This window comes from Haematobia irritans, chromosome 1, assembly GCF_050003625.1.
Source record: "Haematobia irritans isolate KBUSLIRL chromosome 1, ASM5000362v1, whole genome shotgun sequence".
NCBI classification, from domain to species: Eukaryota; Metazoa; Arthropoda; class Insecta; order Diptera; family Muscidae; genus Haematobia; species Haematobia irritans.
The window spans coordinates 154,831,256-154,858,404 of NC_134397.1; the positions used below are offsets into that span (position 1 = coordinate 154,831,256).

The window sequence follows — 27,149 nt, forward strand, 5'->3', positions numbered from 1 at the left end:
AAAATGGTCCGCATCGGTCCATGTTTTGATATAGCCCCCCATATAAACCAACCTCCCGATTTGGAGTCGTGGGCCTATAAAAACCGTAGTTTTTATCCAATTTGCCTGAAATTGGAAATATAAAGGTATTTGAGGACCATAAAAAGGTGTGCCGAAAATGGTGCTCATCGGTCCATGTTTTGGTATAGCCCCCATAGAGACTGAATTTCCCGATTTTGCTTCTTGGGCTTCTAGAAACATATTTTACCATCCGCTTTGCCTGAAATTCTTGAACTAAAGGGTGATTTGTTAAGAGCTTGATAACTTTTTTTAAAAAAAAAACGCATAAAATTTGCAAAATCTCATCGGTTCTTTATTTGAAACGTTAGATTGGTCCATGACATTTACTTTTTGAAGATAATTTCATTTAAATGTTGACCGCGGCTGCGTCTTAGGTGGTCCATTCGGAAAGTCCAATTTTGGGAAACTTTTTCGAGCATTTCGGCCGGAATAGCCCGAATTTCTTCGGAAATGTTGTCTTCCAAAGCTGGAATAGTTGCTGGCTTATTTCTGTAGACTTTAGACTTGACGTAGCCCCACAAAAAATAGTCTAAAGGCGTCAAATCGCATGATCTTGGTGGCCAACTTACCGGTCCATTTCTTGACATGAATTGTTCTCCGAAGTTTTCCCTCAAAATGGCCATAGAATCGCGAGCTGTGTGGCATGTAGCGCCATCTTGTTGAAACCACATGTCAACCAAGTTCAGTTCTTCCATTTTTGGCAACAAAAAGTTTGTTAGCATCGAACGATAGCGATCGCCATTCACCGTAACGTTGCGTCCAACAGCATCTTTGAAAAAATACGGTTCAATGATTCCACCAGCGTACAAACCACACCAAACAGTGCATTTTTCCGGGATGCATGGGCAGTTCTTGAACGGCTTCTGGTTGCTCTTCACTCCAAATGCGGCAATTTTGCTTATTTACGTAGCCATTCAACCAGAAATGAGCCTCATCGCTGAACAAAATTTGTCGATAAACACATTTCGAACCGAACACTGATTTTGGTAATAAAATTCAATGATTTGCAAGCGTTGCTCGTTAGTAAGTCTATTCATGATGAAATGTCAAAGCATACTGAGCATCTTTCTCTTTGACACCATGTCTGAAATCCCACGTGATCTGTCAAATACTAATGCATGAAAATCCTAACCTCAAAAGAATCACCCTTTATAATAAACTGAATTTATTACATGATTTGCATGAAATTCGAAATCTAGAGGTATTTTTAGATTACAAATAAGAGTGCCGAAATTGAGGTATATCGGTCCATATTTTTGTATAACCCCCATATAGACTGATCTCTCGATTTTTACTTCTTGAGCGTCTAGAGACTATATTTTCTGGCCGATTTGTTTGAAATTGAAAATCTGGAGATATTTTAAGATCACAAATATGTGAGTAGCAAATGGTGCCTATCGGTCCATGTTTTGGTATAGCCCCCATATACACCGATCTCCCGGCTTTATTTATTGGGCTTCTAGAATCCGTAGGTTTTATCCGATTTGCTGGAAATTAGTAATCTATAATAAAATTTTAGACAAACGAATTTTCTTTTTCTTATTAAGTGTTTTCGTTTATTCAACGATTGTCTCTAAAATTTGTGTCAAAAGAAAACTTTGCTTGTCTAAAATTACGTTTCTCATAAAAAGAATACATTTCTTTCAGGGTATAGCAGACGCACTGATCGTGAAAATTGCTTCAAACTGAAAGTAAAAGTTCCAGATTTTACTCATCGTATTTAAATAAATGCGGAAAAATCTACAGATTTAAGATTTTAAATGCAGGCGTAATTTCAACATATACACGATATGTTTATATTTTCTCTAAAACTCTAACAAAATTGGTTCTCATAAATCCAGAATCTTATCCAGCGTTGCCACAACGAAATTATATTTTGGACCAAATTTTTTCCAAAATCGGACCAAAATTCCCTCCAGCGGACCAAATTTCCAATTGCGAAGAAAAATGCCTTAAAACGTATTTTATTGGCGTACATAGTACTTTTATTAAAAAAAAAGTAAAGTAAACAGAAAGGACTGATATGATTTAGCGGCTGACATATTAATCAAAACGTCGACTTATCAACGTTTTTTTTTTTTAAATTTTGAGAAAATAGACTTTTTGAAAAGGTCGAATTTTAAAGTCAATTTTAGTTGACATCAAAAGTCGAAATTCAATATTACAAAAAGTTGATTTAAACTTCCGACTTAGAGGAAATTAAAGACCACAACAGTCACGCATTTGGTTTATATTGCCTTTGACCCATGAGGACCCTACTTGAGAGAATACAATAGATTTCCGAATTTTTATCCAATTTGCTGTAGTGTTGCTTCGCACCCATAATTTTATGCGGAAAATGTGGTCCATATCGGCCCATATTCTTATATAGCTCAATCTTAATATTCCACTTCTTGTGCACATTCGAATATTGGGGTTAAAATTGTCAAAAAAATATAAAACCTGACCCAATATCTAAAACGCGAAATTTTCATTAGATTTTCTGTGATTGAAATGGTATCTAATCTCACACTGAAACAAAAAACATTCACGGTTCCATAGATTTTGTCTTTGCCCTTGTCGACTACAAGGGAAAATTATTTTATGTTTCAAATACAAACCGACTTTAAAATTAAGTGTTAAATTATATCCCTCATATGCAAAAAAGTTAAAGAAAAATTCTAGCCTACTTTTACCATATAAATTCCTTAGATAAACTGTCAATAAATTATTTTGCATATGGTTTTAGTTTTATACTCAATATACAAAAATTCAACAATACTATAGATGATTTCATTAATTTTGCAGATTTTTTTTCAGAAGTATTAAAGCCAAGTTGACTTAAGTAAAACGAAATTTTCTTTCATGTTAGGATACCCAATTTTAAGTCGAATCGTTTAACAAAAACAGGCAAAACGGCTTCATTGAAAAGTTTATCGACTTCTGGACAAGGAAAAAACTTTATATCAGAGAAATGAGTGTACTGTGCTAAGCAAAATTCGCATTCGTATTTAACAACATGAAATATTCGGCCTCACGACAATATTTTTTCAGTGCATAGATACTATTGAATATGTGATAAAAATTTTAAATACTAGAAAAAAATTATAAATATGACAAAATTTATGAAAATGGACCAAAACGGACCAAATTCCGTTTGGTCCGACCATCGGACCAAATTTAAAAATTAGAAATCTTTTGGACCAATTTTGGTCCGATCGGACCAAAATGGCAACGCTGATCTTATCTGGTCTTCATAGGTAGAATCTTTAAAGTTTGTCTTCGGGAGCTGGCTCGTTTGGGAGAAGATTTTTCATCAAACCCCCTACAATTCTATATATTATCAAGTAACCCACTACGACGAAGAGTTTTCATAGTAAACTATTATACTTGATTCATGGTGGTGGGTATTTAAAATTCGGCCCGGCCAAATTTACTGCTGTATATACTTGTTTTAATAAATCATCACCTCAAACATGTTTCAAGAGCATAATGTTATTTTTGAACGGGGACCAAGTAATATGTTTGTCGCAACCATATTAAACTCTCTGAAATTATGTAACAAGTATATACGGCCGTAAGTTCGGCCAGGCCGAATCTTATGTACCCTCCACCATGGATTGCGTAGAAACTTCTACGAAAGACTGTCATCCACAAATTTCAACTCACATGGTTGTTAAATATCATATACTACCACCACGTACCAAATTTCAACCAGATCGGATGAATTTTGCTTCTCCAAAAGGCACCGGAGGTCAAATCTGGGGATCGGTTTATATGGGAGCTATATATTATTACGGACTGATAGGAACCAATTCCTGTATGGTTGTTGGATACCCTATACTAACATCACGTACCAATTTTCAACCGAATGGGAAGAATTTTGCTCTTCCAATGTGCTCCGGAGGTCAAATCTGGGGATCGGTTTATAAGGGGCCTATATATAATTATAATATAAAAATATAATAATGGACCGATATTTTTTGCATGGGTGTTTGAGGCCATATACTAACACCATGTACCAAATTTCAGCCGGATCGGATGACATTTGCTTCTCTTAGAGGCTCCGCAAGCCAAATCGGGGGATCGGTTTACATGGGGGCTATATATAATTATGGACCGATGTGAACCAATTTTTGCATGGTTGTTGCAGACCATATACTAACACCATGTACCACATTTCAGCCGGATCGGATGAAATTTGCTCCTCTTAGAGGCCTCGCAAGCCAAATTTGGGGGTCGGTTTATATGGGGGCTATACGTAAAAGTGGACCGATATGGCCCATTTGCAATACCGTCCGACCTACATCAATAACAACTATTTGTGCCAAGTTTCAAGTCGATAGCTTGTTTCGTTCGGAAGTTAGCGTGATTTCAACAGACGGACATGCTCGGATCGACTCACAATTTCACCACGACCCAGAATATATATACTTTATTTCGATGTGTTACAAACGGAATGACAAAGTTAATATACCCCCCATCCTATGGTGGAGGGTATAAAAATGTAGAACGTTAAAAAACAAAAAAATATTAAAACCATAAATTTGATATATTAAAATTGCTTAACAAAATTTACATTTATTAGCTTTCTCTGGGATTTGAACCTGGACTCCCAGAAAAATTGAGAAAAGACTTTTTTATATAAATATATTTTTTATATAAACATAATATTATTTTTGAACTGGGACCAAGTAACGAATTTGTCGCAACTATGTTATACTCTCTGAAACTATGTATCTGATTCCCCCTTATCAAATCATATCTGGTCTGGTTTCATTAATTCTGGAAAATAGGTATTCCTTCCGAGATTTAAAATTGGACTGTATTGGATAGTTTGTTGGCGAAAAAGATGTAACCTATGAATGAGTGATTATACCAACTGACAGTCCCGCTTGGGATAGGTTATAATAAGAAAATGAAAAAGGTTTCATTTGATTTGAAAAAGGATTCATTTGATTTGAAAAAAGATTCATTTGATTAGAAAAAGTTTTCATTTGATGTAAAAATTTTATATAAAAAAGTCAATTTCTACAATAACTCAAACTAATATTGAATATTTTCAAATAAATAATATTTTAATTTAAATAAAATTAATATCTTACTTTTTATACCCTTCAAAGTAGAATTATTCGATTCTTTCCAACGAGAATTATGCTCTTGAAGTCATTATACTACGGTTGCCACAGTTGGTAGAATTCTAATGATAGTTTTTTTTACTCTTTGGTAGATTGGTAGAAACCTTGAAATTTTGGTAGATTTCTAAAATTTTTATAGAAATACAATTTGGCAAAACCTTCTACATATAAATTTTAGCAAAATAAAAATAATAAAATTTTCTATAGAATTTGGACAACAACATTTTCTACAGAAGTAAAATTTGGACAAAATTTTCTATTGAACTAAGATTTTGACAAAATTAAATTTTGAAAAATTTTTCTGTAGCGAAAAAAAAATTGATAAAATTTTTAATAGATATAAAATTTGACAAAATTCTCTATACATATAATTTTTGACAAAATTTTCTATAGATATAAAATTTTGCCAAAATTTTCTATAGAAATAAAATTTTGACAAACTATTCTATAGAAATAAAATGTTGACAAAAATTTCTATAAAAATACAATCTTGACAAAATTCGCTATAGAAATAAAGTTTTTACAAAATTTTCCATAGAAATAAAATTTTGACAAAATTTTCTATAGAAATAAAATGTTGACAAAACTTTCTATAGAAATAAAATTTTGACTAAATTTTCTATAGAATTAAATTTTGACAACAATTTTTTATAGAATTAAAATTTTGACAACATTTTCTATAGAAATAAAATTTTGACAAAATTTTCTATAGAAATAAAATCTTGACAAAATTTTCTATGTAACTAAAATTTTGACAAAATTTTCTATAGAAATAAAATTTTGACAAAATTTGCTATATAACTAAAATTTTGACAAAATTACTTGGTCCCCGTTCAAAAATAACATTATGCTCTTGAAACATGTTTGAGGTGATGATTTATTAAAAAAAATGTATATATATATATATATATATATATATATATATATATATATATATATATATATATAATATATATATATATATATATATATATATATATATATATATATATATATATATATATATATATATATATATATATATATATATATATATATATATATATATATATATATATATATATATATATATATATATATATATATATATATATATATATATATATATATATATATATTTATATAAAAGTCTGCGTTCACCGGGATTTGAACTTGGGCCACGCGATTTTCTCAATTTTTCTGGGAGCCCGGGTTAAAATCCTAGAGAAAGCTGATAAATGGAATTTTATTTTGTTAAAGAATTTTTGATTTTAATATATCAATTTTTTTTTTAAGATTTTTTTTTTATGTTCAACATTGTTTTATTTTATTTTTTCTTAAATGGTGTCCTTTTTGCATGGTGACCATGTTATTTTAATTGTAAGAAAAAAAAAAAATAATAAAGATCATAACATTTTAGACAGTGAAGGACCATCAAATTTTAGACAATGATTATGTTGTTTTAATTCGAAATTTTGTTCTTTTCATTACTATTGTAACATCTTACGATATGCCACAAACATATTACTTGGTCCCCGCTCAAAATTAACATTATGGTCTTTAAACATGTTCGAAATTATCATATTTCTTCTCTGCGTGTATTTATAAATATTTTGGGAAAAACAAGGAATAATTAAATAACAAATGCCTTTGCGTTCATATAGTTTTGAACCTGAGCCACCCGATTTTTTAAATTTTTCTGGGAGCCCGGCTTTAAATCCCAGCGAATGAAAACAAATACAAAAATTTATTTCAAACAATTTTTATGATTGATATTAATATGATAACATTTGTTTTAAGGAAACAACTTTTTAAACGATCCACCGAAAGATACATCCCGTAAACGTCACTAATCTAAAACAAATTTTGTCAAAATTTTATTTCTATAGAAAATTTTGTCATATATTTATTTCCATAGAATTTTTTCAAAATTTTATTTGTATAAAAAATTTTGTCAAAATTATATTTCTATAGAAAATTTTCTCAAAATTTTATTTCTACAGAAAATGTTGTCAAAATTTTATTTCTATAGGAAATGTTGTCAACATTTTATTTCTATAGAACATTTTCGATAAATTTTATTTCTATAGAAATTTTACTCAAAATTTTATTTATTTATTTATTTCATATTTATACTTATAAGTAAATTACAAGCATAAAGGATAAATATATGACAACGGAGGTCTTAAGCTTTTACTCAAAATTTTATTTCTATATAAAATGTCGTCAACATTTTATTTCTATAGAAAATTTTGTCAAAATTTTATTTCTGTAGAAAATTTTCTCAAAATTTTATTTCTATAGAACATTTTCAATAAATTTTATATCTATTGAAAATTTTCTCAAAATTTTATTTCTACAGAAAATTTTGTCAAAATTTTATTTCTATAGAAAGTTTTGTCAAAATTGTATTTTTATAGAAAATTTTGTCAAAATTTTATTTCTATAGAAAATTTTGTCAAAGTGTTATTTCTGTAGAAAATTTTCTCAAAATTTTAATTCTATAGAAAATTTTATTTTTATAGAAAATTTTGTCAAAATTTTATTTTTATAGAAAATTTTATCAAAATTTTATTTTTATAGAAAATTTTGTCAAAATTTTATCTCTGTAGAAAGTTTTGTCAAAATTTTATTTCTGAAGAAAATTTTGTCAAAATTTTATGTCTATAGAAAATTTTCTATAAATTTTATTTCTATCGAAAATTTTGTCAAAGTGTTATTTCTGTAGAAAATTTTGTCAAAATTTTATTTCTATAGAAAATTTTATCAAAATTTTATTTTTATAGAAAATTTTGTCAAAATTTTATTTCTGTAGAATGTTTTGTCAAAATTTTATGTCTATAGAAAATTTTCTATAAATTTTATTTCTATAGAAAATTTTCTATAAATTTTATTTCTATAGAAAATTTTCTATAAATTTTATTTCTATAGAAAATTTTCTATAAATTTTATTTCTATAGAAAATTTTGTCAAAATTTCATTTCTATAGACAATTTTCTCAAAATTTTATTTCTATAGGAAATGTTCTACAAATTTTATTTCTATAGAAAATTTGCTCAAGATTGTATTTCTATAGTAAATTTTCTCAAAATTTTATTTCTATAGTAAATTTTGTCAAAATTCTATTTGTATGGAAAATTTTTTCAAAATTTTATTTCTATAGTAAATTTTGTCAAAATTTTATTTTTATAGTAAATTTTCTCAAAATTTTATTTCTATAGTAAATTTTGTCAAAATTCTATTTGTATGGAAAATTTTGTCAAAATTTTATTTCTATAGTAAATTTTGTCAAAATTTTATTTTTATAGAAAATTTATCAACATTTTATTTCTATAGTAAAATTTGTCAAAATTTTATTTTTAGAGAAATTTTTTTTATAGCAAATGTTGTCAAAATTTTATTTCTATAGAAAATTTTGTCAAAATTTTATGTCTATAGAAAATTTTCAATAAATTTTATTTCTATAGAAAATTTTCTATAAATTTTATTTCTATAGAAAATTTTCTCAAAATTTTATTTCTATGGACAAATTGTGATGTACCTCTTAGTTGGAGAGGAATAATTTGCAAAATCGACCAAAACATCAAGGATTCTACCAATCTACCAAACAGTAAAAAATAATCCATTTTTGGTAGAATTCTATCAACTGTGGCAATCGTGTTTTTTTTGTGGAAATTTCTTTTATTTTATGTGTCCTTAAATTTATTACGAATACTGCGTACATGAAAAGTAGTGATATAGGAAGAACTTTTAAATTTGTTTTGCTGGGATGGAGAAAAACATTTTGGACGCCGACCATGACGTTTTAGGGCTGTTTTAATTCGAACTTTTGTTCTTTCCATCAATATCAAAATATCTTTGATGACCATCATGTTTTTTCTCTGTGTATAGTTATTATGTTTTACTTATTAAAGAAAGTTTCGTAGTTTGAAGGAAAAATTTGGAGTTCCAATAGTGCTCACTTTAAAACATAAAAATTTTCACGAACTAAAATTGAGTTAAATTAGCTTTAGTGCTCTGGAGGTTTCACTATTATGTTTTTTGAGTGAGAGATTTTTTTCTTCCTCTCTCTATTCAACTCATTATTAATTTATCGTCGTAGGATTGTTGACCCCTCCATTATATAATTTTATGGTACATGGAAAATCTCTTATTATTCCCTATTACACACTGTCTATTCAAATCATCTTCCCAAGATGCCCAATAATAGAAATTGTTTTATTACCAATAAAAAGCTAAAGTTATGAGAGTATCAATATTGTGAATTTATATTAACATTAAGTGATGTGAATTATTCATGAAGTATGACTCAAGTGAAAAGTACCATAATAAATATTTTAGTTCTAGATTTTATGTCAACATGAATAAGAGAACAAGTTCCAACCAACATCATCATCATCCACATGTTTCACCTTTAGCATAAATTGCAGTTTTCTCTCCAATCAATTGACAAAAACGAACAACGAACCAATGTTTATTTTCAGTGTCATTAGTGGTGGCAATTGCCCTCGTTTCGGGGAGGGGGCAGCACTTAACATCCCCTTCATAGATTTACTTGTGAACTTACTTTAACAACTTTCCTTCTTTTGACATAGATTAGAACATATTTCGATACTGCTACACTGTCGGTGATAGTTTGCTTCCCAATACGAACAAGGGGGGGACAAAATGATAATATCACAGTGTGACATAAAAGTATTGCATTAGGGCCAGTGTGAAAGATATACGATACCTGAAGGCCATTGTGTTTTTCAAAATTTGGAAACGTCAATACAGCCCTTTATTGAGTGATTAAAACCGGTATGGTGATCAAAAGCGGTGGTAAAACCCAGTGTACCGGTTTCTTACACCGGTTGTCAGTTTTGATGAAAACCCAATTTTCGGTTAACCGGAAAACCCAGTGTTTTTAAGACCTCCACAAATGGCTTAGTGAAATTGCCAATTTAATGCCAAATGTAGACAAAAACATCGGGTATTTTAATACACAGCAACGACAACACTTCCATATGAATTAAAATAGAATTGAGTCCATGTTTTTATAAATCATCGAATTATATTATATCGGATAATATTTTATGACAAAATTGGATTTTCCAATCGATGTTTTTTTAACTTTATAATCGACTTTTGAATTGTTTGAAAATTGAGGTTGATCACAATCTACTTTTGATATTAGTCAAAGTCGATTAATCGTCTTACCGACTTTATAATTTTATGAAAATCGTATGACTTTTAATCGGATTATATTATATCGGATAATATTTTATGACAAAATTGGATTTTCCAATCGACGTTTTTTTAACTTTATAATTTACTAATCGACTTTTGAATTGTTTGAAAATTGAGGTTGATCACAATCTACTTTTGATATTAGTCAAAGCCGATTAATCGTCTTACCGACTTTAGAATTTTATGAAAATCGTATGACTTTTAATGATGATTTTTTGTAAAATCGATATTGATCAAAATTGACTTTGGATGTTGACCCAACTCTCCTTATCGACTTTTGATTTTTGCATACCCTCCACCATAGGATTAACTTTGTCATTCCGTTTGTAACACATCGAAATATTGCTCTAAGACCCCATAAAGTATATATATTCTGGGTCGTGGTGAAATTCTGAGTCGATCTGAGTATGTCCGTCCGTCCGTCTGTTGAAATCACGCTAACTTAAGAACGAAACAAGCTATCGACTTGAAACTTGGCACAAGTAGTTGTTATTGATGTAGGTCGGATGGTATTGCAAATGGGCCATATAGGTTCACTTTTACGTATAGCCCCCATATAAACGGACCCCCAAATTTGGCTTGCGAAGGCCTCTAAGAGAAGCAAATTTCATCCGATGCGGCTGAAATTTGGTACATGGTGTTAGTATATAGTCTCTAACAACCGTGCAAAAATTGGTCCATAATAATTATATATAGCCCCCATATAATATATATATAGCCCCCATATAAACCGATCACCAGATTTGAACTTCGGAGCCTCTTGGAAGACCAAAATTTATCTGATGTAGTTGAAATTTGGTACGTGATGTTAATATATGGCCTCAAACACCCATGCAAAAATTGGTCGATATCGGTCCATAATTATATATAGGCCCCATATAAACCGATCCCCAGATTTGACCTTCGGAGCCTCTTGGAAGACCAAAATGTATCTGATGTAGTTGAAATTTGGTACGTGATGTTAATATATGGCCTCAAACACCCATGCAAAAATTGGTCGATATCGGTCCATAATTATATATAGGCCCCATATAAACCGATCCCCAGATTTGACCTCCGGAGCACCTTGGAGGAGCAAACTTCTTCCCATTCGGTTGAAATTTGGTACGGGTATCCAACAACCATGCAGGAATTGGTTCCGATCAGTCCATAATAATATATAGCTCCCATATAAACCGATCCCCAAATTTGACCTCCGGTGCCTTTTGGAGAAGCAAAATTCATCCGATCTGGTTGAAATTTGGTACGTGGTGGTAGTATATGATATTTAACAACCATGGGAGTTGAAATTTGTGGATGACAGTCTTTCGTAGAAGTTTCTACGCAATCCATGGTGGAGGGTACATAAGATTCGGCCTGGCCGAACTTACGGCCGTATATACTTGTTTTTGTTTATCAAAATCGATTTTTGATTGAAACGGATGATTAGTTAACGATTAGTTAATGTTGATCAACTAATCGCCTTCTGATGTTGATCGGATGTAATCGACTAAAGGACTTTATCGTTGATTAAAGTCGATTTTTGCATTTTATGAAAATCAATCTGATGTTGATTTTGAAAATCGTATCAACTCGACTTTTTAATTTTTCGGAATAAATTTTCTTTTGAATTTGAAATTCGAGTAAAATCGACTTTTGATGTTGATCAAGATCCTCCTTTTGATGTTGGTCAAAATCGACTTTTGACTATATTGAAAAACAATGTTGAAATCGTCTAATCGATTTTTAAGATTTTTGGATTTCGAGTAAACTTTTGTTAAACTAAATCGACAAATCGATATTTGAAAAGAATAATCGGCTCTTGATGTTGATCAAAATCGACTATTGATTAATTTGAAAATTCATTTTGATCAAAATCGAATATTTGAATATTTTGAAAATCGATTAATCGACTTTTGAGTTTTTTTGGAGTTCGACTAAAATCGACTTTTGTTGAACAAAATTTACAAATCGACATTTGAAATGAATAATCGGCTTTTGATGTTGATCAAAATCGACTTTGAACTAATTTGAAAATTGATGTTGATCAAACTCGACTTTTGGCTATTTTGAAAATCGATGTTGATCAAAACTGACTAACCGATTTTTGAACAAAATCGACTTTTTGGTTTTTGAAAATCAATGTCGATGTTTAATTGACTTTAGATTTGGATTGAAAACGACTAAACGGCTTTTGATGTTGAACAAAATCGAATCTGGACTATTTTGAAAATTGATGTTGATCAAAATCGATTTGTGGTGCTGATCAAAGTCGACAATTGCATTTTTTTGAAAATCGAGTCAAATCGGTTTTTGATGTTGATCAAAATCGACTATTAAATTTTGTGAAAGTCGATGCTTATCAAAATCGATTTTTGAATTTTTTCAAAAACGATTAACCGAATTTTGATGTTGATCAAAGTCGACTTTTGGATTTTTTGAAACCCGAGTAAAATCGACTTTTTATGTTTATCAAAATTGACAAATCGATTTTTCGATTAAAATAAATTTTCGACAATTTTTGATGTTTATCAAAATCGAGTTTTAATGTTGATCAAAATCGACTTTTGATGTTGATTGAATTCTTTTAAAATTGAGTCCAACCGATTATTGATGATTATAAAAGTCGACTTTTGATAATTTTCAAAATCGACTAATCAACTTTTGCTGTTGTTCAAAAACGAATTTTGGATTTTTTGAAATCCGAGTAAAATCGACTTTTGATGTTTATCAAAAGTGACAAATCGACTTTCGATTAAAATAAATAAAATGTTGGCCTATTTTTGATGTTGATCAAAATCGACGATTCCTTTAAAATTGAGTCAAACCGATTTTAGATGATTATCAAAGGCGACTTTTTAATTTTTGTGAAATTCGAGTCAAATCGACTTTTGATGTGAAATAAAATCGAAAAATCGACTTTTAAATTCTTTGAAAATCGATGTTGATCAGAATTGATTAATCGACATTTGATATTGATCAAAAGCGACAAACCTACTCTAAAGTTTTTTGAAAATCTAGAAAAGTAGTGATTGAAATCGACTGTTAGAACTTTAACAAAAAAATTGTAGTTTAAATTCGATTTTTCAATATTGAAAAATGTCCAAAGTCGATTTTTCGACTTAGAGAATAGTCGCTTTGACGTACTGTAGAAATGTCGACTTGTCGAAGAGTAGAATTGTTGAATATTCGAAATTTAACGAAACATTGGAATTTGAATGGAACGTCGACTTTTCAGTAATGGTAATTACCCAAGTCGACTGTATCACATTAACAAAAAAAAAAATATATGAAACCATAATTTGAATTTGTGTCTTGTTGGAGTTTAAAATATATCCAGATTTATTCCCGAGACCCAAGATACAATCGATATGAGAACTAAATAAATTGCCATTTTCCAAATATAACATTTCCTGCTGCACACTTTTGCTCCACACTGTTCTCATACCCATCGAGCTTCATTATTCAACATGGAAACCCAAACTTTTCTGGACAGCTGGAGCAGTATCGACAGCAAAGAAAAACAAATAGAAAAACTTATCAGAATTACCATTGAGATTCATTTCATCCACTTACCGTTTATAATTCTTGTCAGCTTATTACGACGGGTGGACGATGGACTTAATAGACTCTCACGACGGTTATTGCCACTAGTTGTAATTCCAACGAGAGTAGTGACTCCACTGCCACCACTACCAACTCCGCTGCCGTTAGGGCCAACCCCAATACCGCTAATAACACCAGCAGCTCCGAGTGTTCCCACACCACCACCAACACCACCCACACTATTGATGACGCACAATTCATTGATATTCAATTGGGCACTTTGTGACGAGGTACTGCAATTGCTATACAAACTACTGGCCGAGGGTCTTTTACTGAATGGAGCCACCATTGGTCTTGGGATATCCAGTGATGGTCGCGGTGAATCACTCCAAACAACTTCGGCAAAAGAATCTATGCTGGCTGAACGTTGTAAAGCACTGCTATCCTTACGTCTGTAATGAAATAATAGGAAGATGGTAAGGTAATATGTAAGTACTCGTTGCAGTTGATGAAGTGCAAATTTAATGCATGATTGGAATATGGTGGTTATTTCGTTTTGATATTGAATAAATATTTATTTTAATCGTTGATTACAACCATTGGCTTGAGATATTATGCATTTTGCAGAGAAGTATGGTGAAGAATAAATGAAAGTAGTAGTAATAAGCGAAGAAGGGTTAATGGATACTTTAGATGACTGGGAAAGGGGAATACTACATGAGTTTCCCTATGGAACCATGTTTTCGGAATTTTCAGATTGATTGAAACAGAAAACAAAAATTTTCTGTGAACTTAAAATCGAAAGTTTGTCGAAGCAAGCAAAACAATTTTATTTCTATAGAAAATTTTTGTCAAAATTTTATTTCTATAGAAATTTTTGTCAAAATTTTATTTCTATAGAAAATTTTCCCAAAAATTTATTTCTAAAGAAAATTTTCCCAAAATTTTATTTCTATAGAAAATTTTCCCAAAATTTTATTTGTATAGAAAAATTTCCCAAAATTTTATTTCTATAGAAAATTTTGTCAAAATTTTATTCTTATAGAACATTTTGCCAAAATTTTTATTTCTATAGAAAATGATGTTAGAATTTTATTTCTATAGAAAATTTTATTTCCATAGCGAATATTGTCAACATTTTATTTCTATAGAAAATTTTGCCAAAATTTTATTTCCATAGCGAATATTGTCAATATTTTATTTCTATAGAAAATTTTGTCAAAATTTTATTCTTATAGAACATTTTGCCAACATTTTTATTTCTATAGAAAATTTTCTCAAAATTTCATTCCTATAGAAAATTTTTTCAAAATTTTATTTCTATAGCAAATTTTATTTCTATAAAAAATTTTTGTCAAAATTTTGTTTCTATAGAAAATTTGGTCAAAATTTTGTTTCTATAGAAAATTTAGTCAAAATTGTATTTCTTTAGAAAATTTTGTCAAAATTTTATTTCTATAGAAAATTATGTCAACATTTTATTTATGGAACCATGTTTTCGGAATTTTCAGATTGATTGAAACAGAAAACAAAAATTTTCTGTGAACTTAAAATCGAAAGTTTGTCGAAGCAAGCAAAACAATTTTATTTCTATAGAAAATTTTTGTCAAAATTTTATTTCTATAGAAATTTTTGTCAAAATTTTATTTCTATAGAAAATTTTCCCAAAAATTTATTTCTAAAGAAAATTTTCCCAAAATTTTATTTCTATAGAAAATTTTCCCAAAATTTTATTTGTATAGAAAAATTTCCCAAAATTTTATTTCTATAGAAAATTTTGTCAAAATTTTATTCTTATAGAACATTTTGCCAAAATTTTTATTTCTATAGAAAATGATGTTAGAATTTTATTTCTATAGAAAATTTTGCCAAAATTTTATTTCCATAGCGAATATTGTCAACATTTTATTTCTATAGAAAATTTTGCCAAAATTTTATTTCCATAGCGAATATTGTCAATATTTTATTTCTATAGAAAATTTTGTCAAAATTTTATTCTTATAGAACATTTTGCCAACATTTTTATTTCTATAGAAAATTTTCTCAAAATTTCATTCCTATAGAAAATTTTTTCAAAATTTTATTTCTATAAAAAATTTTTGTCAAAATTTTGTTTCTATAGAAAATTTGGTCAAAATTGTATTTCTATAGAAAATTATGTCAACATTTTATTTCTATAGAAAATTTTGTCTACATTTTATTTCTATAGAAAATTTTATTTCTATAGAAAATTTTATTTCTATAGAAAATTTTGTAAAAATTTTATTTCTATACAAAATTTTGTAAAGATTTTATTTCTATACAAAATTTTTGTCAAAATTTTGTTTCTATAGAAAATTTAGTCAAAATTGTATTTCTTTAGAAAATTTTGTCAAAATTTTATTTCTATAGAAAATTATGTCAACATTTTATTTATGGAACCATGTTTTCGGAATTTTCAGATTGATTGAAACAGAAAACAAAAATTTTCTGTGAACTTAAAATCGTAAGTTTGTCGAAGCAAGCAAAACAATTTTATTTCTATAGAAAATTTTTGTCAAAATTTTATTTCTATAGAAATTTTTGTCAAAATTTTATTTCTATAGAAAATTTTCCCAAAAATTTATTTCTAAAGAAAATTTTCCCAAAATTTTATTTCTATAGAAAATTTTCCCAAAATTTTATTTGTATAGAAAAATTTCCCAAAATTTTATTTCTATAGAAAATTTTGTCAAAATTTTATTCTTATAGAACATTTTGCCAAAATTTTTATTTCTATAGAAAATGATGTTAGAATTTTATTTCTATAGAAAATTTTGCCAAAATTTTATTTCCATAGCGAATATTGTCAACATTTTATTTCTATAGAAAATTTTGCCAAAATTTTATTTCCATAGCGAATATTGTCAATATTTTATTTCTATAGAAAATTTTGTCAAAATTTTATTCTTATAGAACATTTTGCCAACATTTTTATTTCTATAGAAAATTTTCTCAAAATTTCATTCCTATAGAAAATTTTTTCAAAATTTTATTTCTATAAAAAATTTTATTTCTATAAAAAATTTTTGTCAAAATTTTGTTTCTATAGAAAATTTGGTCAAAATTGTATTTCTATAGAAAATTTTATTTCTATAGAAAATTTTGTCTACATTTTATTTCTATAGAAAATTTTATTTCTATAGAAAATTTTATTTCTATAGAAAATTTTGTAAAAATTTTATTTCTATACAAAATTTTGTAAAGATTTTATTTCTATACAAAATTTTTGTCAAAATTTTGTTTCTATAGAAAATTTAGTCAAAAATGTATTTCTTTAGAAAATTTTGTCAAAATTTTATTTCTATAGAAAATTATGTCAACATTTTATTTCTATAGAAAATTTTGTCAAAATTTTATTTCTATAGAAAATTTTATAAAAATTTTATTTCTGTAGAAAATTTTGTCAAAATTTTATTTCTATATAGAGAATATTTTCAAAATTTTATTTCTATACAAAATTTTTGTCAAAATTTTGTTTCTACAGAAAAGCTTGTCAAAATTTTATTTCTTTAGAAAATTTGGTCAAAATTTTATTTCGATAGGAAATGTTGTCAAAATTTTATTTCGATAGAAAATTTTGTCAAAATTTGATTTCTATAGAAAATTTTGTCAAAATTTAATTTCTATAGAAAATTTTGTCAATATTTTATTTTTATAGAAAATTTGTTCAACATTTTATTTCTATAGATTTTTTTTTTAATTTTATTTCTGTAGAAAATTTTTATCAAAATTTCATGTCTATAGAAAATTTTGTCAAAATTTTATTTTTATAGAAAATTTTGTAGATAATTTTGTTAAAATTTTATTTCTATAGAAAATTTTGTCAAAATTTTATTTCTATAAAAAATTTTGTCAAAATTTTATTTCTATAGAAAATTTTGTCAAAATTTCATTTCTATAGAAAATTTTGTCAAAATTTTGTTTCTACAGAAAAGCTGGTCAAAATTGTATTTCTTTAGAAAATTTGGTCAAAATTTTATTTCGATAGGAAATTTTGTCAAAATTTTATTTCGATAGAAAATTTTGTCAAAATTTGATTTCTATAGAAAATTTTGTCAAAATTTAATTTCTATAGAAAATTTTGTCAATATTTTATTTCTATAGAAAATTTGATCAAAATTTTATTTCTGTAGATTTTTTTTAAATTTTATTTCTGTAGAAAATTTTTATCAAAATTTTATGTCTATAGAAAATTTTGTCAACATTTTATTTCTTTAATTTTGTATAGAAGGTTTTTGCTAATAGTTTTCCTTCAAACACTTTATCTAAAAAAAAAAAAGAACAAACAAAAATATTATGTATTATACCACAATTCTAATATTCTAGATATAAGGCTAAGCCACTTCTGTGCAATACCTTTAGAAAGATAACAAAGAAAATGGAAAAATCTTACTATTAAATAAAGAATAATAATAAGAATAAAGAATTTTATTTCTATAGAAAATTTTGTAGAAAATTTTGTTAAAATTTTATTTCTATAGAAAATTTTGTCAAAATTTTATTTCTATAGAAAATTTTGTCAAAATTTTATTTCGTTTTTTTTTTTTTTTTTTTTTTCTATAGAAAATTTTGGCAAAATTTTATTTCTATATAGAGAATATTTTCAAAATTTTATGTCTATACAAAATTTTTGTCAAAATTTTGTTTCTACAGAAAAGCTGGTCAAAATTGTATTTCTTTAGAAAATTTGGTCAAAATTTTATTTCGATAGGAAATTTTGTCAAAATTTTAATTCGATAGAAAATTTTGTCAAAATTTGATTTCTATAGAAAATTTTGTCAAAATTTAATTTCTATAGAAAATTTTGTCAATATTTTATTTCTATAGAAAAATTTTATCAAAATTTTATTTCTATAGATTTTTTTTTAAATTTTATTTCTGTAGAAAATTTTTATCAAAATTTTATGTCTATAGAAAATTTTTATCAAAATTTTATTTCTATAGAAAATTTTTATCAAAATTTTATTTCTATAGAAAATTTTGTCATAATTTTATTTCTATGGAAAATTTTGTCAATTTTTTTTTCTATAGAAAATTTTGTCAAAATTTTATTTCTATAGAAAATTTTGTTAAAATTTTATTTCTATAGAAAATTATGTCAAAATTTTATTTGTATAGAAAATTTTGTCAAAATTTTATTTCCATAGAAAATTTTGTCAAAATAGAGAATATTGTCAAAATTTTATTTCTATATAAATTTTGGCAACATTTTATTTCTATAGAAAATTTTGTCAAAATTTTATTTCTATAGAGAATATTGTCAAAATTTTATTTCTATCGAAAATTTTGTCAACATTTTATTTCTATAGAAAATTTTGTCAAAATGTTATTTCTATAATGTTTGTCAAAATTTTATTTGTATAGAAAATTTTGCCAAATTCTATTTCTATAGAAAATTTTGGCAACATTTTTTGTTTTATTGAAAATGTCGATTTTTGCGATTATGAAAATCACCTTTTTATATTGTCACTTTCGACTTTGTGCTAAATTCCCCGTTTAATAAGACCTAAATTATATTCTCTTTTCAATCCATATTCGACTTTTTCTTTAAAATTCAATTTAGGTCTCTATAAAAAGTGAATATTGAGCAAGATCAAAAATTTTAAAAAATTCCAAAGTCGATTTGATGATTACAGAAAGTCGACTTCGATTTTTGTATCCCTACTTTCGCCATTTTGCAAATGTCTAAATTTTAACATTTGGAAAATCGCTTTATTCATTTTTTGATGTACAAATTTTTGTCATATGTATCGCTTTCATTTATTTTAGTCAACATTAAATGTCGATTAGTCGATTTTAGCCTGGATCAAACGTAGGAATACAAAAGTCGGTTTTCGAACTACGAAAATCGACTTTCGTATCTTTATGATTAGTCGAAGTTCGGTTTTGGTCAAAATCAATAATTCGATTTTTTACAATGACTAAAATTGAATTTGAAAAGTAATATGATAGTCATTTTGAAAAAGTGACATTCCGAAATTTATATTTGTTCTAATTTCGAAAAAGTCGACCTTGCAACTTTTTATTTTTTTTAATTTTGAGTTTGTCGTCTATGGGGGCGCTACATCAAAACTGTACTACTTTTGGAGTTTTAGACACTTTAAAAATTCATATGGAATTTTTAACAAATTCCGTACATAAATTTATTTTGCTAAAAAAAGCGATCTCACTGCTGTTCCTCCCCAAGGGCTTTGTAAGGTCTCAGTAACATCCAACCGAGGCCTTAACGTGATGGATGTTCGAGCATGTCATGTGGACTGCGGAAGTCAATTAGCGTTATGGCGACGCTCGAAGCGTCAGAGAAAGATCCACAATTAAGGAATGTGAACAACCTCTTCTTCGGGGAGAACAGAACCGCCGATGTACTTCATTTCTGAATTATTATTTATACAAACTTTTAATGGAAATCTCATATGGGAACTATGTCAACTGATTAATTCAATAATTTCATGACAATATGCCCATAATCAAAACTGTGCCTAACATCAATCACTCCTTGTCGCTCATACCTATGTCAGTGATGAGAAATATTGAATGATTGTAATTATATTTTTATACGTTACGTACGATAGTACGTTATGCATTTTTTAATAGAATCATACAGTTTAGCATTACGCTAAATCGTTTACATGCCTTTGTACATTTTGCCTATAAATTCTGAATGCACCTTTAGTGAAAATTACGTGACCACGCCTGGAATATATGTTTTTTTTTGATTTAAACATATATGTACACTAAAAAGAAATATTTACGTGATATTAAAGATAACAAGAACTTAATTTCACAATTCACAAAATATTAAGGACAAATTTCTTTAAAATAATGAACTTTTTTATTAACATAAAGTTTATAATACATATTTACTTTAAAAAATTTTCTATTAAAATTTAGGACACAAAAGTGGTAAATTTGCGTCCCTCCATAATGTCCTATGTCTTTGAAGTAAGGAAAAGACCCTTAAAGTATTTTTGTCATTTAAAGAAATCGTCCTTAAATTCATTGAAATATTGAATCTTTTGATTTTAGATAAAATATGCTTCAAATATAGGCTAAGACTTATATTGAGTATTTAGCATCTTTGGTTTAAAGTTTTTTTTTGGAGTTAAGAAAATATTTTTTACTTTGAGTTATCAGTTATAATTTGGATTTTTAAAATGGAATTTGTTTGAATTAATATAATGCAAAAAGAGAATGGAAATTCGATAAATGATGGGTCGCTAAAAATTGTCTTTATTTTAAAGAAGCCACATCTTTGGCTCGGAATCAATACCAATTTGCCTGAAATTTGATATCTAGAGGGTTTTTAGGGCCAGATTTTTAACTCCCTGGTCTTATATAAACCTTAGTCGTTATCAAATTTGCCTGAAATTTTAACGGATTTAGTTTTTATCGGTTCATTTGGTAAGGCCTCCATATAGACCGATGTCGCTTCTTGAGAGTATAGAAGGCGCGCTAATCATGAAAATTGCATGAAAGGAAAATTTCCAGATTTTATTTCTTCTAATTGTTTGAATAATGGGCGTAAAAATCTACAGATTTTGGATTTCAAATCAAGGCGTTAGTTCATGATTTTCTTGCACACCTACTCGAGATGTTTGTGATCTAGTATTCTTCAGTAGAATCTTTAAATTTATCTTCGTGAAGCGTACTGGTTGAACTGGATGGCTTAGGAGAATATCTGTCATTAAACCCCCCTGAAGTTCTATATTTTATCAACCAGCTATAACGAAGAGTTTTAAATGGAAACTATTATATTTGACTTGTTGTAGTGGGTATTTAAGATTCGGCCCGGCCAAATTTAGTGTACTGTATATACTTGTTTTGAGAGTATACGAGTATATGCCCATAATCTACTAAGATACATCGATAATATTTCAAATCAGAAATAATGTGATGTAAACAAGTATATACGGCCGTAAGTTCGGTCAGGCCGAAGCTTATGTACCCTCCACCATGGATTCCGTAGAAACTTCTACTGAAGAATGTCATCCACAATCGAATTACTTGGGTTGCGGTAACACTTGCCGATGGCAAGGTATCTAAAAACTTCCTAACACCGTAATATATACCACATAGTCCATACGTGGTATATATTAAACTAAAAAAGGCCGATTAAATACGTATATAATTAAGTTTAAAGTTTCTATAGAAATAAAATTTTGACAAAATTTTCTATAAAAGTAAAAATTGGATAAAATTTTCTATAGAAATAAAATTCTGACAAAATTTTCTATAGATATAAAATGTTGACAAAATTTTCTAAAGAAATAAAATGTTGACAAAATTTTCTATAGAAATAAAGTTTTGACAAAATGTTCTATAGAAATAAAATTTTGACAAAATTTTCTATAGAAATAAAATTTTGACAAAATTTTCTATAGAAATAACATTTTGACAATGTTTTCTATAAAAATAAAATTTTGGTAGATTATTTTTGGCTCGAGTGGCAACCATGATTATGAACCGATAAGGACCAATTTTTGTGTGATTGGGGATCGCCTATATATAACTATAGAGCGATATGGACCAATTTTGGCATTGTTATTAGCGGCCTTACACTAACACCACGTTGCAAATTTCAATCGGATCGGATGAATTTTGCTCCTCTAAGAGGCTCCGGAGATCAAATCTGGGGAACGGTTTATATGGGGGCTATATATAATTATGGACCGATATGGACCAATTCTTGCATGGTTGTTAGAGACCATATACTAACACCACGTACCCAATTTCAACCGGATCGGATGAATTTTGCTTCTCTCAGAGGCTCCGCAAGCCATATCGGGGGATCGGTTAATATGGGGCTACATGTAATTATGGACCGATATGGACCAAATTTTGCGTTGTTGTTAGAGACCATATACTAACACCATTTACCAAATTTCAGCCGGATCGGATGAAATGTGCTTCTCTTAGAGCAATCGCAAGCCAAATTTGGGGGTCCGTTTATATGGGGGCTATACGTAAAAGTGGACCGATATGGCCCATTTTCAATACCATCCGACCTACATCAATAACAACTACTTTTGCCAAGTTTCAAGTTGATAGCTTGTTTCGTTCGGAAGTTAGCGTGATTTCAACAGACGGACGGACGGACGGACATGCTCAGATCGACTCAGGTCTTAGAGCAATATTTCGATGTGTTACAAACGGAATGACAAAGTTAATATACCCCCATCCTATGGTGGAGGGTATAATAAATAATTGTAATGTAATACTGAAACTCACATTCTTTTATTCATAAATGCGATTTGACAACAAATTTCAATTTCTGTATTGTAATGAATTAATTGTTTGATTTTATTAGATTTACAATTTCTTGGTACATTTTGTCATCTATTTTTGGGGAAATACACATTTTTTGTAAATTTCATCACTGATATGAGGTGTAGACTAAAAATGTATCAAATAACGGTTAATGTAGAAAAAAATGATTTTACGAACAGTGTTGCCGTTTTACTATTTCTTGTATAGCATAAGCATAAGTAATTTTTTGGTATTCCTTATACGATTTTTAAACCACATACATATGTATGTATGTAGTGGTTAGGGAATAATAAGTTTGATCTGCAAAAAGAATATGACTGCAAGAAATATTGATTTTAGACTACATAATATATATATGTACCTTTCGACTCAGAAGCGCCACCCGTGCCGATTTAGCCTTGGTGTCTGTCTGTCCATAAATTTGTTATTCGCAAGATTCTGGTCTCATTTATTAACCGATTTTTGATAAAATGTGGTACAGGGCGTTTGTTCGGCACAAGGTATAAAATTCTATTTCTCACAGTGTTGCCAATATTGGCGATTTTTCCTCAAATATTTTTTTGTGGATGGGGACGAAGTTTTTGACCTGCGGACTTGGGGATTTTGTAAGGAATCTCCAAAAATTTGGGTTTTTTTCAAAATCGGTTCACTATAATAAATCAGATGTACAATAATGTTCTTCAGGAAGTTTTTTAAGTCAACATGATTAATAAAAAAGAAGCACATCTAATCTTCAAAAAAGAAGACTTTGCTACTTTTTATTCCACGACATACAAAAGGGTGCAAGTAGAGCCTTTGGACTAGAAACGGACACACGATTTTGTTTTGTGCGCTCAATATCTAATTTATAATTTTACTCAGATTGGCTACGACATATATCTACAATTGTTAAATCGTTTCGTGAGTACTCGGGCCTAAGTATTGCCCCTTATTAGTGTTCATCTCAGATTGGGATAATATATCCCATAAATATAGAAATTATGTTGATGGTTCACCTTCACATTGATCTACCATCCAATTTTATAAAGGGTGATACGGTCAAAATTTGGTCAAGGGAAAACGCGTGTAAATCGGTGAAATCGTTTATTTAAAAAATCAAATTAAATTCAAGTTCAATTAGTATAAAATTCAGGAAAAATATTCAGTTAGGCTTTCGCTTTTCCAAATCCGAATTGCCGGGCCTCACGCTTGACACCTGCCATCAGATTTTGTACAGCCACCTTCTTCGCCGCAGAAAGCCAGTTTGCCTTGAACTGCTGCTCGTCCTTAGCAGTTTTTTGGTCTTCTTTAGGTTCCGCTTGACAATAGCCCAGTATTTCTCAATTGCGCAGAGCTCTGGCGTGTTGGGAGGGTTCTTGTCCTTGGGAACCACCAGCACGTTGTTGGCGGCGTACCACTCCATGGCTTTTTACCGTAATGGCAAGATGCCAAATACGGCCAAAACAGTACGGAACAACCGTGTTTCTTCAGGAAAGGCAGCAGACGTTTATTCAAACACTCTTTCACGTAAATTTCTTGGTTGACAGTCCCGGAAGCTATGAAAATGCTGCTTTTCAAGCCACAGGTACAGATGGCTTGCCAAACCAGATATTTCTTTGCGAACTTTGACAGTTTTATGTGCTTGAAAATATCTGCTACCTTTCCCCTTCCTTTTGCCGTATAAAACTCCTGTCCCGGAAGCTGCTTGTAGTCGGCTTTGACGTAGGTTTCGTCGTCCATTACCACGCAGTCAAACTTCGTCAGCATCGTCGTGTACAGCCTCCGGGATCGCGCTTTGGCCGTCGTATTTTGTTTATCATCGCGATTTGGAGTCACTACCTTCTTGTAAGTCGATAGTCCGGCTCGTTTTTTGGCTCGATGCACGGTTGTAGTTGATACACCCAACTTATTTGTGGCATCTCGGAGAGAGAGGTTAGGGTTTCGCTTGAAACTACCGGCAACTCTCTTTGTCGTATCAGCGGCTTCCGGTTTTCGATTTCCCCCCGATCCAGACTTCCTGGCTGTCGACAAACGTTCCCCAAACACTTTAATTACATTTGTAACGGTTGATTTGGCAACTTTTAGCGATTTTGCCAGCTTTGCGTGAGAGTAGCTCGGATTTTCGCGATGCGCGAGCAAAATTTTGATACGCTGCTCTTCTTGCTTGGACGGCAGTTTGACAACTGAAGAGTGAATTCCAAAATCAAAATAGGAGCAACATTCTGCACACACACACACCTTCAAAATGAGGGGTGTTCAGGTTTTTTAAATGCAAAATTGAAAGAAATACGTCAAGTTTATATTGACCAAATTTTGACCGTATCACCCTTTATTTAGAAGTAAATTTTCGATGATAAATACCTGGTGACCAAAGTCCCATTTTCATTTCTCGAGCATTTGGTGGACGATCACACGTCTCCTGGTGTTGTGTTTCGAAATCTTGATCTTATTGCAATCACAGATGCCACTCGTGACAAAAATAATTTACTACAATTTTAAGAACATTTTACCAAAAATTCTACCAAATTTAACAACTTTTATTTTGAAGAAAGTTTTTCATTTCTATAAGAAATTTTGTCAAAATTTTATTTCTATAGAAAATTTTTCCAAAACTTTATTTCTATACAAATTTTGTTAAAATTTAATTTCTATAGAAAATGTTGTCAAAATTTTATATCAATAGAAATTTTTTCAAAATTTTATATCAATAGAAAATTTTGTCAAAATTTTATTTCTATTAAAAATTTTGTCAAAATTTTATTTCCATAGAAAATTTTATCAACATTTTATTTCTATAGAAAATTTTGTCAAAATTTTATTTCTATAGAAAATTTTGTCAAAATTTTATTTCTACAGAAAATTTTGTCAATATTTTATTTCTATGGAAAATTTTGTCAAAATTTTATTTCTATAGAAAACTTTGTCAAAATTTTATTTCTATAAAAAAAATTTGCCAACATTTTATTTCTATAGAAGATTTTGTCAAAATTGTTATTTCTATTAAAAATTTTGTCAAAATTGTTATTTCTATAGAAAATCTTGTCATATTTTTATTTCTATAAAAAAATTAATAAAAACTTTATAGGAAATTTGATCAAATTATAATTTTCATAAAAATGGAGGTACCTCTTAGTTGGAGGGGAATAGTTTGCAAAATCTACCAAAACATCAAGTATTCTACCAATCTACCAAACAGAAAAAAATCTGCCATTTTTGGTAGAATATTACCAACTGTGGCAGCGGTGATTGCAATTCGCTAGCTGGTATGACAAAATTTTTACATATCTTCTTCAATTTTAAAAGATTTATTAATATTCTGCAGCAACACATATTTCTTTATTTTTTGAATAAAACTTGTATTTATTGGGTATTTTTGTGAGGAACATTAATTTAAATTTGGGATTTTTGGGGACGAAAGCGCCTAAATGTGCGGACAGGATCCTGAAAAATACTGGCAACACTGGCTCTTTATTAGTATGAATGAAAAAATAAAAGACGCAAGTTCAAACCTCATCAGCGGTAAATTTTTATTAAATATTTTTCTAAACTATTATTTATTTTTTTTTGTTATACATCGTTTTTATTTTGTTATTTTCTGCATATATTTTTGTATAAATATATTTTTATACCCTGCGCCACACTGTGGAACAGGGTATTATAAGTTAGTGCATATGTTTGTAACACCCAGAAGGAGACGAGATAGACACATATTGTCTTTGGCAATAACGCTAAGGGTGGGTCCCTGAGTCGATATAACCATGTCCGTCTGTCCGTCCGTCCGTCTGTCTGTGAACACATTTTTGTGATCAAAGTCTAGGTCGCAATTTAAGTCCAATCGCCTTCAAATTTGGTACATGTTCCTAATTTGGGTCAGAATAGAACCCTATTGATTTTGGAAGAAATCGGTTCAGATTTAGATATAGCTCCCATATATATCTTTCGCCCGATATGTACTAATATGGACCCAGCAGC

General features: G+C 29.0%; 1 pseudogene; it reads right to left on the reverse strand.

Moving 5' to 3' along the window:
• The window catches only part of LOC142232662 (uncharacterized), a 179,015-nt pseudogene that overhangs the window by 12,957 nt on the left and 138,909 nt on the right, over positions 1-27,149 (reverse strand).